Source organism: Mirounga leonina, unplaced genomic scaffold (genome assembly GCF_011800145.1).
Source record: "Mirounga leonina isolate KUSES-001 unplaced genomic scaffold, KU_Mleo_1.0 Mir_92, whole genome shotgun sequence".
NCBI lineage: Eukaryota > Metazoa > Chordata > Mammalia > Carnivora > Phocidae > Mirounga > Mirounga leonina.
The window spans coordinates 11274313-11285557 of NW_023270852.1; the positions used below are offsets into that span (position 1 = coordinate 11274313).

The 11245-nt window shown below is 37.9% G+C and overlaps 1 pseudogene; it reads left to right on the forward strand.

The window, feature by feature from the left end:
• The first annotated feature begins 1481 nt into the window (after positions 1–1481).
• LOC118003997 lies at positions 1482–2427 on the forward strand (annotated as a pseudogene).
• Positions 2428–11245: the final 8818 nt, after the last annotated feature.

Consider the following 11245-nt stretch of genomic DNA (forward strand, 5'->3'; position numbering starts at 1 on the left):
CACATATATGCCACATCTTCTTTAACCATTCATATGCTGATGGGCACTAATGTTGTTTCCATATCTTGGCTACTGTAAATAATGCTGCAGTAAACATGGGATTGTATATATCTTTTCAATACTCTGTTTTCCTGTCCTTTGGATATATACCCAGAAGTGGAATTGCCAGATTATATGTAGATCATTTTTTCAAAATTTTCATTGAACCCTCATATTGCTTTCCATAGTTGCTGCATTCCCACCAATTAAGTGTGATGGTTCCCTTTTCATAAATTTCCCCAATACTTATTATCTTTTGACTTACTGATGACAAGTCTTCTAACTGGAGTGAGGTGATATCTCATTGTGGTTTTGACTTACATTTGTCTGATTATTAATTTATTTAGACATGAGAAAGAAGGAAACCCTCTTATCTGTGACAATTGTAATAAACTTTGAGTACATTATGCTGTGAAATTAGTCAAAGAGAGAAAGGCAAATAATGTATGATATCACTTATATGTAAGTGGAATCTTAAAACAGCTGAACTCCATATGATTCCATGTATATGGAATCTAAAAAACAAAGCAAATGAATAAGCAAATAGCAGAAACAGATCCATAAATACAGAAAATTAACTGATGGTTGCCAGAGAGGCAGGGTCTTGAGGGTGGCCGTTTGGTGAAGAGGAGTGGGAGACACAGGCTTGCAATGATGAGATGAGTAAATTACATGGATAAAAAGTACAGCATGGGGATTATAGTCAATAGTTTGTAATAGGTTGTATGGTGACATGTAGTAGCTACATGAGTGGTGAGCAAAGCATAGTGTATGTATAGACTTGTTGAATTACTATGTTGTGTATCTGAAACTAAAGTATTATCATGTATCAATTACATTTCAATAATAACAAATAACCAAACTCATAAAAACAGATACAATTGTGGATACCAGGGGCTGAGGGGTGAGGAAACACAGGAGATATTTTATTAGTAGAGAAATAAGTCCTAGAGATCTAATGTACACGATAGTAACTATAAACAATAGTATTACATCAAAAGCATCAAACTTGCTAAGAGACTAGATCTTAATCATTTCCACCACAAAAAAGAAAATAGAATAATGTGATGTGATATGTTAGCTAAACTATAATGGCACTCACATTGCAATATGTGAATGTATCAGATCAACATGTTGTGCACCTTAAGCTTAGAAAATGTTCAATGTCACCTGTAATTCAATAATAAAAAAAAGGAATGAGAAGATTACCATCATTTATCTAACTAAAGTATGCTTTGCTAAAATAAAGCTTGTAGTCTTATTTTAATTTTGATAAAGGAAGGAGAAGATAGAATATGCTTTACCTAACTAAAGTATACTTTGCTAAAATAAAGTAATTTCTTCTTATTTTTTATTCATGTAAAAATAATATTCCCATGTCTTGACAGGGAATAGAAGATGAAACAGCAACACTATTACTTGATTCTACAGCCCAAATCATCATGTTCATACCCAATGGTTCTGTCTTCATGCCTGCGTCCTAACACTCACTGGGATTCCTGGGCTGGAGTCAGTGCAGCATTGGATTGGGATTTCATTCTGTGTCATGTATTTCCTCGCTGTGATTGGGAATTCCTGAATTTTAGGTTTCCTTCCAGCCTCCATAAGCCCATGTACATATTTTTGGCCATGCTGAGGGCCACAGACATTGCACTTAGCACTTGCATTCTTCCCAAAATGTTAAGCATCTTCTGGTTTCATTTGCCAGAGATTTCCTTTGCAGCCTGCCTTCTACAAATGTGGTTTATTCACTCATTCCAGGCAATTAAATCAGGCATCCTACTGGCAATGGCCCTAGATCGCCATGTGGTCATCTGTGACCCCTTGGGACATGTCACCATCTTCTCCCAACAATTCTTGACCCACATTGCAGTTGGGGTGACACTCAGGGCTGCCATTCTTGCAACACCATGCTTGGTGCTCATCAAATGTCGTCTTAAACTCTACCGAACTACAGTCATCTCCCATACTTATTGTGAGCACATGGGCATTGTGAAGCTGGCCACTGAAGATGTCCAGATCAACAAGATATATGGTCTTTTTGTTGCCTTCAGTATCTTAGGGTTTGACATAATCTTTATCATCTTGTCTTACGTTCAAATCTTTATCACTGTGTTTCAGTTGCCCCAGAAGGAGGCACGATTCAAGGCCTTTAATACCTGCATTGCCCACATCTGTGTCTTCCTACAGTTCTACCTCCTTGCCTTCTTCTCTTTCTTCACACATAGGTTTGGTGCTCACATACCACCGTATGTTCACATTCTCTTATCAAACCTGTACCTGTTAGTCCCTCCTTTCCTCAACCCTATGGTCTATGGTGTGAAGACCAAACAAATTCAAGACCATGTCCTGAAATTATTATTTTCCCAAACAATTCTTAATCACTAGTAGCTCCTTCTTACAGGCATTTCAGGTTGATTCAGACTAGCAGTATGAACATGCTAAAAATTAAATCTTCTCTAAATATGTATATTCCAAAAAAATCTTTCACTCTCAGATGCTCATACTGAAGGAGGTTTTTTTTAAAAAAATCATGAAATACCTAAGAACTTTGGTTTGCCACTCATATAAAGAACAAAAATCTCTTATGCTGAGATTTCAAGCTGTTTCAGTTTTTCTTCTGCTTTTGCTTTGTCTATTTAAACCTAGAAGTTCCTCTTTGGCAACACTTAGATCTACACAGAAATAATATGTGAAAAAACATCACTTGATCCCAGGTAACTTCCAAGGACCATGTCACATGTCAGTATTCTTCAACTGCTAACCCAAGACATAGCTACAATTCTGGCTATGTCTTATTTTCAATATCAGAGTACACAAATATGTGAAGCAAATGTTAATACAACTGAAGAGCTAAAGAGACAGAAACACAAAATAGTAGGGGAGTTCACTACCCTACTTCCAACAATGGATAGAACATACAGGCAGAAGGTCAGTATGTCCTTTGACCAAAAGGACCTAACATGCACATACAGAATATTTCCCCAACAACATTAATACACGTTTCACTAGTGCACAAGAAACCTTTTCCAGGATAGGTCACATGTGCGATCAAAGAGGATGTCTTAAATATTTAAGAAGATTGAAATAATACTATCTTTTCTGATTACAATATAATGAAAATGGAAATTAATAGAAGAAAAACTTAAGAATATTCATAAATATATATAAATTAAACAACACAGTCTTGAAGAACTGATGGCTCATGGCTTAGAGAAGAAACAAAAAGGGTAATTATAAAATCTCTTAACAACAGACAGAATGGGAGGACATATCAAATAAAGGGCTAGTATCTAAAATCTATAAAGAACTTATCAAACTCAACACCCAAAGTATATATAACCAATCAAGAAATGGGCAGAAGACTTGAACAGACCTTTCTACAAAGAAGACATCCAAATGACCAACAGACACATGAAAAAGCGCTCAACATCAGTCAGCATCAGGGAAATACAAATCAAAGCCACAATGAGACACCACCACACACCAGTCAGAATGGCAAAAATTAACAAGGCAGGAAATGACAGATGTCGGCGAGGATGCAGAGAAAGAGGAACCCTCCTACACTGTTGGTGGGAATGCAAGTTGGTGCAGCCACTCTGGAAAACAGTATGGAAGTTCCTCAAAAGGTTGAAAATAGAGCTACCCTATGACCCAGCAATTGCACTACTGGGTATTTACCCCAAAGATACAAATGTAGTGATCCAAAGGGGGCACCTGCACCCTGATGTTTATAGCAGCAATAGCCAAACTATGGAAAGAGCCCAGATGTCCATCGACAGATGAATGGATAAAGATGTGGTGTATATATATACAATGGAGTATTACGCAGCCATCAAAAAATGAAATCTTGCTATTTGCAATGATGTGGATGGAACTAGAGGGTATTAAGCAAAGTGAAATAAGTCAATAAAAGAAAGACAATTATCATATGATCTCACTGATATGTAGAATTTAAGAAACAAGGCAAAGGATCATAGAGGAAGAGAGGGAAAAAAATGAAACAAGACAAAACCAGAGAGGGAGACAAATCATAAGAGACTCTTAATCTTAGGAAACAAGCTGAGGGTTGCTGGGGAGGGGGTAGAGGGGATGGGGTGGTTGGGTGATGGACATTGGGTAGGGTATGTGTTGTGGTAAGTGCTGGATGTTGTGTAAGACTGATGAATCACAAACTTGTACCCCTGAAGCAAATAATACATTATATGTTAATTAAAAAGGGAAAAATGAAGGGGGGAAATTGGAGGGAGAGATGAGCCATGAGAGACTATGGACGCTGAGAAACAAACTGAAGGTTCTAGAGGGGAGGGTGGGGGGGATGGGTTAGCCTGGTGACGGGTATTAAAGAGGGCACGTATTGAATGGAGCACTGTGTGTTATACGCAAACAATGAATCATGGAACACTACATCAAAAACTAATGATGTAATGTATGGTGATTAAAATAAAATAATAAAATAAAATTTAAAAAAAGAATAATGAAAACACATCAAACTAAAGCCTATGGAATACAACAAAAGCAGTACTAAGTTAGAATTTAATAAGAATAAATGTCTACGTTCAAAAAATTAAAGATCTCAAATAAATAATCTAACTTTACACCAATGAACTAGTAAAAGAAGAATGTATCATATGACCTCACTGATATGAGGAATTCTTAATCTCAGGAAACAAACAGGGTTGCTGGAGTGGTGGGGGGTGGGAGGGATGAGGTGGCTGGGTGATAGACATTGGGGAGGTATGTGCTATGGTGAGTGCTGTGAATTGTGTAAGACTATTGAATCACAGACCTGTACCTCTGAAACAATACAGTATATGTTAAAAAAAGAAGAAGAAGAAGATAGCAGGAAGGGGAAAATGAAGGGGGGGAAATCAGAGGGGAAGATGAACCATGAGAGACTATGGACTCTGAGAAACAAACTGAGGGTTCTAGAGGGGAGGGGTGGGGGGATGGGTTAGCCTGATGATGGGTATCCCAAGGTTTGTCCTCTGTCTTGCATTTCTACTTCTTCATTTGACACTGGATGAGGAATCTATCCTTTCCCCCATTTATTTTCTATGCATGTCTAACTCCTGAGTTCATGAAATGATTCTTTGGTTCAAATGATCTATATTTCATTAAGAATTAATGAACCTATCTTTGTGAATGGTGTTAGAGAATTCTCTAACACCATTCACAAAGATAAACTCAAAGTGGATGAAAGACCTTAATGTGAGACAGGAATCCATCAAAATCCTAGAGGAGAACATAGGCAGTAACCTCTTTGACATTGTCCACAGCAACTTCTTTCAAGATACATCTCCAAAAGCTAGTGAAACAAAAGCAAAAATGAACTTTTGGGACTTCATCAAGATAAAAAGCTTCTGCACAGCAAAGGAAACAGTCAACAAAACAAAGAGGCAACCCAAGAATGGGAGAAGATATTTGCAAATGACACTACAGATAAAGGGCTGGTATCCAAGATCTATAAAGAACTTCTCTCAAACTCAACACCCAAAAAACAAATAATCAAGTCAAAAAGTGGGCAGAAGATATGAAAAGACACTTCTCTGAAGAAGACATACAAATGGCTAACAGACACATGAAAAAATGTTCATCATCATTAGCCATCAGGGAAATTCAAATCAAAACCACATTGAGATACCACCTTACACCAGTTAGAATGGCAAAAATGGACAGGGAAAGAAACAACAAATGTTGGAGAAGTTGTGGAGAAAAGGGAACCCTCTTACACTATTGGTGGGAATGCAAGTTGGTACAGCCACTTTGGAAAACAGTGTGGAGGTTCCTCAAAAATTAAAAAATAGAGCTACCCTATGACCCAGCAATTGCACTCCTGGGTATTTACCCCAAAGACACAGATGTAGTGAAAAGAAGGGCCATATCCACCTCAATGTTCATAGCAGCAATGTCCGCAATAACCAAACTGTGGAAAGAGCCAAGATGCCCTTCAACAGATGAATGGATAAAGAAGATGTGGTCCATATATACAATGGAATATTACTCAGCCATCAGAAAGGATGAATACCCAACTCTCACATCAACATGGATGGGACTGGAGGAGATTATGCTAAGTGAAATAAGTCAAGCAGAGAATGTCAATTATCATATGGTTTCACTTATTTGTGGAACATAAGGAATAGCATGGAGGACACTAGGAGAAGGAAGGGAAAAATTGGGGGGGGGGATTGGAGGGAGAGATGAACCAGGAGAGACTATAGACTCTGAGAAACAAACAGGGTTTTAGAGGGGAGGGGGGAAAGGGGATTGGTTAGCCTGGTGATGGGTATTAAGGAGGGCACGTACTGCATGGAGCACTGGGTGTTATACGAAAACAATGAATCATGGATCACCACATCAAAAACCAATGATGTATATTGTATGGTGACTAACATAACATAATAAAATTTAAAAAATAAAATAATAATAATAATAAAGAATTAATGAACCTAAATTGGCCAAAACTCATGCTAATGGCAGCTCTGGACTATGGGACCCAGGAAACTGACCTCTACTCTTCTATGTTACCCATTTACCCATTTTCCACATCCTGTAGTCAGCAAGAATGAGTCCTCCTGCCTCCTAGAGATTCCTTGCTTCTAGGTATTGCTAAGGTGTATTACAGCATGTCAGTTATTTTAAGCATATAAATAATGTTCAGGAATTCAGTTGTTAATAATATAGGCAAAATAAGATGCAGTCTTATAAGAAATACAAAAATAGTATGGAATTTTGACCCAGAATAGCCAAAGTACATTGATTTACATAATCTTTTCCAAAACTCTTCCTTCACACTCCTTTGAAAGGACATCTAGTCTTACATAGATACAGACAATAGAGAAAGATGTAGATATCTACATATATTACACACTTGGATGTCAGCTGTTACTCTCTGCTCTGTAATAGCAAGCTTTTATGCTATATGTGGGTCAGAATCAGATTTGCTGGGTCAAACTGACAGCTCTAGACCTAGAGACAGTGGAAAATAATAGTACTATTTGGTAGCTGGAATGTGGAATATGAAGAAATTCATCAAACTCTGATTCAAATGCCCTTTCCAAGCAAAATAAAAAAGTATAATTATTTTGTCCACAGGTCCAGAAGTACATAACAGACAGGTCAGTAATTGGTTCCCTTACTCAGACGATCTGGTGGTTCTAATGCATTTGGCCTGCCATGCACATAACCTCTTCTTGTGGACTAGTGCTTGTGGAAATTCCCCCTGAAATAGTGATGGATATCTATGGATCTGTTTTTTACCTTCAATAGTATAAATGAGATGGATAATATGATCTTAGCATTCTGCCAAAGTCAGAGAGACTCATTATGATGATTGGATAAAGAACAGAATTAGAATAGAAGAGTACCACTGACTGAGACACTTTATTCTTGTGTTTCTGGAGACCCAAGGACATTATGTCCATCTCCAACATTACAGTCTTCATGCCTTCTGTATTGACACTAATAGGGCCCTCTATTCTTGCACAAATAGGTCAGGACAATTAATACAGTCTTGAACAGGAAATTGCCTGAAAAGGAAAAATACATTTTGTAAAGGGTCATTTTAATGAGTTCTAGAAACTTCAAAGTGATCCTTCCAAGAGATTGCATCAGTTACAACAACGACTAATAACACTTAAATGTCTGAATCCTCAAACACTGGTTATGATTGAGAATTTTAAGCTTTGACAGTCTGATTGGTGAATTATGATTACTTTATAATTAGCATTAAAAAAGAGTACAATAACTCTGCTGCTTTTTCCACTTGTATGTCATTTCTTTGAAGTACTTTATTGCTTCTTTTGACCATTTTCTGATTTGAGTTCATTTTTCCTTTGTGTGTTTAAAATCTGATAAATAAATATTGAGTTCAAGTTTTCAAGGGTTTTATTCCTCAAGATTTCATGATAGAGCTTCCAATAGGCCATGGGCTTTTCCTAGGAGTAGTGATTGCAGATTAAGAAAGAGGTCTGAATGTTAGTGAGTGTTGACCCATTGGGTGCAGGAGCTAACTATTCTCACTCTTGGTGTTGGCTTTCAGGTGAGGAACAAAAATACACTGATCCTCTGTTAGGAAAACCCAAGTTTGGATGTCTGTGGCTGGAAAGGCCAATGTTCAAGAGAAGAGTGTTGATTGGAAAAGAATATGAGAGTTATTCAGGAGGCTAGCCACCTGGGTAGAAGGCAACTTCTTGTCCAAAGGCCACCTCTGAGGTTTCTGCCTGGCCCAGGAAATTTTTTTAAAAAGATTTGTTTATTTATTATTTGAGAGAGAGAGAGAGTGCATGGGGGGCACAGGGACCAGGGGCAGAGGGAGAGAGAGAGGTGAGCAGGGAGCCAGATGCAGGGCTTGATCCCAGTACCCTGATATCCTGACCTGAGCTGATGGCAGACACTTAACCAACTGGGCAACCCAGGCACCTTGGCCCAGGGATTTTTAAATGGGTTCAAGCCACTAAACCAATAAAGGGAGTACTGTGGTCTGTAACATTTCTTGCTTATGTACAGACTCCATGCTGCCAGCTATAGAAGTTATCCCAGTGTTCACTCGTTGTGCAGGTGGCGGGGTGTGGGCTGGTTCCTTAATGCCTGGGAATTGTGCAAGGGGGCTTGGTCTCTGTTTTGTAACATGCATGAATTCTCTGTTCTTTCAAGGAAAGAATGCATGATATATAGATATACAAAGAAAGGTTAGTTAATGAATCATGTGGGCAAAGAGCATTTGCTAATGTTTAAAGACTAGTAAAACCACAAGGAGATGCCATCTTACATCAGTTAGAATGGCAAAAAGTAATGAGGCAAGAAACAACATATGTTGGCAAGGATGTGGAGAAACGGAACCCTCTTACACTGTTGGTGAGAATGCAAGCTGGTACAGCCCCTCTGGAAAACAGTATGGAAGTTCCTCAAGACATTAAAAATAGAGCTACCCTGGGGTGCCTGGGTGGCTCAGTCATTAAGCGTATGCTTTTGGCTCAGGTCATGATCCTGGGGTCCAGGGATTGAGCCCCGCATCGAGTTCCCTGCTCAATGGGAAGCCTGCTTCTCCCACTCCCCCTGATAGTGTTCCCTCTCTCGCTGTCTCTCTCTCTCTGTCAAATAAATAAATAAAATCTTTATAAAAAAAATAGAGCTACCCTATGACCCAGCAATTGCACTACTAGGTATTTACCCCAAAGATACAGATGTAATGAAAAGAAGGGGCATGGGCACTCCAGTATTCATAGCAGCAATGTCCACAATAACAGATAAAGAATAAATGGATAAAGAAGATGTAGTTCATATATACAATGGAATATTGCTCAGCCATCAGAAAGGATGAATACCCACCATTTGCATCAACATGGATGAAATTGGATGAAATTAGGCTCAGTGAAATAAGTCAAGCAGAGAACGATAATTATCATATGGTTTCTCTCATATGTGGAACACGGAGGACCGGTGAATGGAGGGAAAAATGAATGGGAAGAAATTAGAGAGGGAGACAAACCGTGAGAGACTCTGGACTCTGAGAAACAAGCTGAGGGTTACAGAAGTGATGGGGATGGGGGAATGGGGTAACCGGGTGATGGGTATTAAGGAGGGCACATGTGGTGATGAGCACTGGGTGTTATATGCAACTAATCAATCATTGAACACTACATGAAAAACTAATGATGTATTATATGTTGGCTAATTGAACATAATAATAATAAAATAAATAAAAATAAAGACTACTAGGTTAGCCAGAGGGGCTGAGGTGGCTTCACCTTCTGTATTTCTGCAGGCCCTTATCTAAATGACTAATCTGGAAAGCATAACTTGCAATATTTGACCTCTGTCTGTCCTTATTCTTCTTACATAAAACTGCCCATGGCACACTTTAGTGTATACCAGATACTGGTTTTTAGTATATTCAAAAAATAGTGTGACTGACACTGCTCTCTCTCATTATCAGCTACTTGTCACTCATCCTATGCCCAGTTTATGCAAAGCACACATCTCCATTTGTCTCTTTGGATTCGACGGGTCTGGACATTTCAAGGAATAGATCATACAATACATGGCATTTTATACCTGGCTACTTTCACATAGCATAAAACGTTCAAGGTTCACCTATGTCATAGCATAAACAGAACTTATTTTATTTTATTTTATTTCACTTTATTTTTGTGTATACTTGACACAATATCACATTAGTTTTAGGTGTACAACCTAGTGATTCAACCTTATGCTAACTTCATCACAAGTGTGAAAACCACCGATTTCCATACACCACAATGATAGAGCTTCCTTTTTTCAAGAAATGTAACACTATTTTATTATCCAATATGCATATTATATTCCAATTTCCCCAGCCATATAATATATTTTATATAATATATCTGAATGAAATGTCAATGCATGAGTATACCCAAGACCCAAGTCTGCTTTTGAACCTGGCAGTCAGGACTCTGCCCACATAAGTATTTTCCCTGATCCATCTCCTCTCTGCATGGTAAGGACTCCTACTCGAATTCAGACAATTCCGCAGATAGTATAGACATGGTCAGGCCCTTCGATTTTGTGTTTCTCTTAATTCCTATAAACTTATATCTTCTCACTTGATGAACTTTATCAACCATTGCAGTAAAAGCTATTCAACTCCATTTCTAACACTGTTGTATTGAAAAATTAAACTTTTGTTTCTGGTTTTCTGTAGAACACTTGTGGATAAAGAGCCACTTTTGAGAATGTATACTCTATATTTCCTATTTTATTTCTCACGGGTAATTATTTCTAATTAGTAAAATTCTTAGAAGCTCTGAAGAACTGTATCTGTTCCCAAATAAGGAGTCGCATTGCTTCCAAAACGTCTTACTTCCCTGTAGCTCTAATAGGTTTTAACTAAACAGTATCTAAGAGTAATTTTCTCTCTAAGTTTCAAAAGCATTTTGATTCTGGCATGTTCAAACACTTTCTGCATTTCCCAAAAGTATCTTATGAATCATTCAATATGCTCATAATATTATTATTCTCTAGACAAAGAGTAGTTTACAAACTTCAGAATGTGCTGACTTCACCTTAGCCTCCTGCATATTCTAATTGAAAAGTACTCTTTTTGATTTCCTGAAAATATTTTATTTTAATTAAGCCCATCGTTGTTACCCTGATGGGCAGTTGATACTCTGATGTACTTAATTTGCTCCTTTTTCTGGTGTAATGGTTCTGGCTATGGCTATATACA